Source organism: Styela clava, unplaced genomic scaffold (genome assembly GCF_964204865.1).
Source record: "Styela clava unplaced genomic scaffold, kaStyClav1.hap1.2 HAP1_SCAFFOLD_61, whole genome shotgun sequence".
Lineage (NCBI taxonomy): Eukaryota > Metazoa > Chordata > Ascidiacea > Stolidobranchia > Styelidae > Styela > Styela clava.
In genome coordinates this window covers 57,501-62,500 of record NW_027556545.1, presented here as the reverse complement: position 1 = coordinate 62,500, position 5,000 = coordinate 57,501, and the positions used below count along the sequence as shown (strand labels likewise).

The window sequence follows — 5,000 nt, the reverse complement described above, 5'->3', positions numbered from 1 at the left end:
AAGAAAGAGCGGTGCGGGGCCGGTCGGAGCGCACCCTTTTCTCGGTGGCTGGCGGGCGAGAGAGTGCTGCGTCGCCGGCATCGGCGTCGAAAGAAGCCGAGCCGAAAAAAGTTAAAGTACAAACGTGCAAGCATACTAACCTAACCCTAGGTAAGGCATGTCAGAGCGAAAGACAGTAATTTCGAATGAGCCAAGAAAGAGCGGTGCGGGGCCGGTCGGAGCGCACCCTTTTCTAGGTGGCTGGCGGGCGAGAGAGTGCTGCGTCGCCGGCATCGGCGTCGAAAGAAGCCGAGCCAAAAAAAGTTAAAGTACAAACGTGCAAGCATACTAACCGAACCCTAGGTAAGGCATGTCAGAGCGAAAGACAGTAATTTCGAATGAGCCATGAAAGAGCGGTGCGGGGCCGGTCGGAGCGCACCCTTTTCTCGGTGGCTGGCGGGCGAGAGAGTGCTGCGTCGCCGGCATCGGCGTCGAAAGAAGCCGAGCCGAAAAAAGTTAATGTACAAACGTGCAAGCATACTAACCTAACCCTAGGTAAGGCATGTCAGAGCGAAAGACAGTAATTTCGAATGAGCCAAGAAAGAGCGGTGCGGGGCCGGTCGGAGCGCACCCTTTTCTCGGTGGCTGGCGGGCGAGAGAGTGCTGCGTCGCCGGCATCGGCGTCGAAAGAAGCCGAGCCGAAAAAAGTTAATGTACAAACGTGCAAGCATACTAACCTAACCCTAGGTAAGGCATGTCAGAGCGAAAGACAGTAAACTCGAATGAGCCATGAAAGAGCGGTGCGGGGCCGGTCGGAGCGCACCCTTTTCTCGGTGGCTGGCGGGCGAGAGAGTGCTGCGTCGCCGGCATCGGCGTCGAAAGAAGCCGAGCCGAAAAAAGTTAAAGTACAAACGTGCAAGCATACTAACCTAACCCTAGGTAAGGCATGTCAGAGCGAAAGACAGTAATTTCGAATGAGCCAAGAAAGAGCGGTGCGGGGCCGGTCGGAGCGCACCCTTTTCTAGGTGGCTGGCGGGCGAGAGAGTGCTGCGTCGCCGGCATCGGCGTCGAAAGAAGCCGAGCCAAAAAAAGTTAAAGTACAAACGTGCAAGCATACTAACCTAACCCTAGGTAAGGCATGTCAGAGCGAAAGACAGTAATTTCGAATGAGCCATGAAAGAGCGGTGCGGGGCCGGTCGGAGCGCACCCTTTTCTCGGTGGCTGGCGGGCGAGAGAGTGCTGCGTCGCCGGCATCGGCGTCGAAAGAAGCCGAGCCGAAAAAAGTTAAAGTACAAACGTGCAAGCATACTAACCTAACCCTAGGTAAGGCATGTCAGAGCGAAAGACAGTAATTTCGAATGAGCCAAGAAAGAGCGGTGCGGGGCCGGTCGGAGCGCACCCTTTTCTAGGTGGCTGGCGGGCGAGAGAGTGCTGCGTCGCCGGCATCGGCGTCGAAAGAAGCCGAGCCAAAAAAAGTTAAAGTACAAACGTGCAAGCATACTAACCTAACCCTAGGTAAGGCATGTCAGAGCGAAAGACAGTAATTTCGAATGAGCCAAGAAAGAGCGGTGCGGGGCCGGTCGGAGCGCACCCTTTTCTCGGTGGCTGGCGGGCGAGAGAGTGCTGCGTCGCCGGCATCGGCGTCGAAAGAAGCCGAGCCGAAAAAAGTTAAAGTACAAACGTGCAAGCATACTAACCTAACCCTAGGTAAGGCATGTCAGAGCGAAAGACAGTAATTTCGAATGAGCCAAGAAAGAGCGGTGCGGGGCCGGTCGGAGCGCACCCTTTTCTAGGTGGCTGGCGGGCGAGAGAGTGCTGCGTCGCCGGCATCGGCGTCGAAAGAAGCCGAGCCAAAAAAAGTTAAAGTACAAACGTGCAAGCATACTAACCTAACCCTAGGTAAGGCATGTCAGAGCGAAAGACAGTAATTTCGAATGAGCCATGAAAGAGCGGTGCGGGGCCGGTCGGAGCGCACCCTTTTCTCGGTGGCTGGCGGGCGAGAGAGTGCTGCGTCGCCGGCATCGGCGTCGAAAGAAGCCGAGCCGAAAAAAGTTAATGTACAAACGTGCAAGCATACTAACCTAACCCTAGGTAAGGCATGTCAGAGCGAAAGACAGTAATTTCGAATGAGCCAAGAAAGAGCGGTGCGGGGCCGGTCGGAGCGCACCCTTTTCTCGGTGGCTGGCGGGCGAGAGAGTGCTGCGTCGCCGGCATCGGCGTCGAAAGAAGCCGAGCCGAAAAAAGTTAATGTACAAACGTGCAAGCATACTAACCTAACCCTAGGTAAGGCATGTCAGAGCGAAAGACAGTAAACTCGAATGAGCCATGAAAGAGCGGTGCGGGGCCGGTCGGAGCGCACCCTTTTCTCGGTGGCTGGCGGGCGAGAGAGTGCTGCGTCGCCGGCATCGGCGTCGAAAGAAGCCGAGCCAAAAAAAGTTAAAGTACAAACGTGCAAGCATACTAACCTAACCCTAGGTAAGGCATGTCAGAGCGAAAGACAGTAATTTCGAATGAGCCATGAAAGAGCGGTGCGGGGCCGGTCGGAGCGCACCCTTTTCTCGGTGGCTGGCGGGCGAGAGAGTGCTGCGTCGCCGGCATCGGCGTCGAAAGAAGCCGAGCCGAAAAAAGTTAAAGTACAAACGTGCAAGCATACTAACCTAACCCTAGGTAAGGCATGTCAGAGCGAAAGACAGTAATTTCGAATGAGCCAAGAAAGAGCGGTGCGGGGCCGGTCGGAGCGCACCCTTTTCTAGGTGGCTGGCGGGCGAGAGAGTGCTGCGTCGCCGGCATCGGCGTCGAAAGAAGCCGAGCCAAAAAAAGTTAAAGTACAAACGTGCAAGCATACTAACCTAACCCTAGGTAAGGCATGTCAGAGCGAAAGACAGTAATTTCGAATGAGCCATGAAAGAGCGGTGCGGGGCCGGTCGGAGCGCACCCTTTTCTCGGTGGCTGGCGGGCGAGAGAGTGCTGCGTCGCCGGCATCGGCGTCGAAAGAAGCCGAGCCGAAAAAAGTTAAAGTACAAACGTGCAAGCATACTAACCTAACCCTAGGTAAGGCATGTCAGAGCGAAAGACAGTAATTTCGAATGAGCCAAGAAAGAGCGGTGCGGGGCCGGTCGGAGCGCACCCTTTTCTCGGTGGCTGGCGGGCGAGAGAGTGCTGCGTCGCCGGCATCGGCGTCGAAAGAAGCCGAGCCGAAAAAAGTTAAAGTACAAACGCGATGCTAATGAGCGAGCCGTTGTCTCGACTAATATGTAGGGGGCGTTCGATCGAGCGTCTGGCTTGAGCGCTTGTCGGCCTAGCAGAACGGTCGCATTGTTATGCCCGGGTTTTAGGCACCGCTGCAGGCGGCCGGCAGAGCTCTTGTTTGTGCGAAACTGAATGGATCGAGCCCGAGAGAGGGCGAGCAAAGAAAAAACGCAAATCGCTCCGCCTGGCACTGCCGGCGAGAGCGTGGACGTCGCGGCCAGCGACTGTCGAAGCCGAGTACGGCCGCAGGCGATCGCCTCGGTCTTAAACGAATGCGACGAGCACGCGCCGGGCGGCCCAGCAAGGGCCGAGCGCAGCTGTCGCAGCTATCTGGTTGATCCTGCCAGTAGTGATATGCTTGTCTCAAAGATTAAGCCATGCAGGTGCAAGTACGAGTTCTCGTAAAGCGAAACTGCGAATGGCTCATTAAATCAGTCTTGGTTTATTTGGTCTCGTAAGCGAAGTGGATAACTGTGGTAATTCTAGAGCTAATACATGCATTAAGCGCCGACTTCGGGAGGCGCGCTTTTATCAGATCAAAACCGACCGGGTTCGTCCTGTGACGTTTGATGACTCTGGATAACCACGCGGATCGTACGGTCTCTGCACCGACGACGTATCATTCAAGTGTCTGCCCTATCAACTGTCGAAGGTACGCTACGTGCCTACCTTTGTGATAACGGGTAACGGGGAATCAGGGTTCGATTCCGGAGAGGGAGCCTGAGAAACGGCTACCACATCCAAGGAAGGCAGCAGGCGCGCAAATTACCCATTCCCGACACGGGGAGGTAGTGACGAAAAATAACAATACAGGACTCTAACGAGGCCCTGTAATTGGAATGAGTACATCCTAAAACTCTTAACGAGTATCCATTGGAGGGCAAGTCTGGTGCCAGCAGCCGCGGTAATTCCAGCTCCAACAGTGTATGCTAAAGTTGTTGCGGTTGAAAAGCTCGTAGTTGGATTTTGGGCGAGCGCCGCCGGTCCGTCGCAAGGCGTGTCACTGGTTGCGTTCGCCTCACCTTCGGTTCTCCGTCGGTGCTCTTGACTGAGTGTCGGCGGTGGCCGATAAGTTTACTTTGAAAAAATTAGAGTGTTCAAAGCAGGCTGTTCGCCTGCATAGTGTTGCATGGAATAATGGAATAGGACCTCGGTTCTATTTTGTTGGTTTTCGGAGCACGAGGTAATGATTAAGAGGGACAGACGGGGGCGTCCGTACTCTGCCGTTAGAGGTGAAATTCTTGGATCGGCGGAAGACGAACTACTGCGAAAGCATTCGCCAAGAATGTTTTCTTTAATCAAGAGCGAAAGTCAGAGGTTCGAAGACGATCAGATACCGTCCTAGTTCTGACTATAAACGATGCCAACTAGCGATCGGGAGGCGTTACCATGACGACCTTTCCGGCAGCTTCCGGGAAACCAAAGTCTTTGGGTTCCGGGGGAAGTATGGTTGCAAAGCTGAAACTTAAAGGAATTGACGGAAGGGCACCACCAGGAGTGGAGCCTGCGGCTTAATTTGACTCAACACGGGGAAACTCACCCGGCCCGGACACAGGTAGGATTGACAGATTGAGAGCTCTTTCTTGATTCTGTGGGTGGTGGTGCATGGCCGTTCTTAGTTGGTGGAGCGATTTGTCTGGTTAATTCCGATAACGAACGAGACTCTGGCATGCTAAATAGTTACGCGACCTTCTCGGTCGGCGTCTAACTTCTTAGAGGGACTAGTGGCGTTTAGCCACACGAGATTGAGCAATAACAGGTCTGTGATGCCC

The 5,000-nt window shown here is 54.6% G+C and overlaps 1 non-coding gene across 1 annotated transcript in view; it reads left to right on the top strand.

The window, feature by feature from the left end:
• The first annotated feature begins 3,555 nt into the window (after positions 1–3,555).
• LOC144418867 (small subunit ribosomal RNA) overlaps positions 3,556–5,000 on the top strand; it is a 1,810-nt gene continuing 365 nt past the window's right edge. Inside the window, exon 1 of the ribosomal RNA XR_013473708.1 lies at positions 3,556–5,000. This exon is cut by the window's right edge and continues 365 nt beyond it. This is a non-coding gene — a ribosomal RNA (small subunit ribosomal RNA).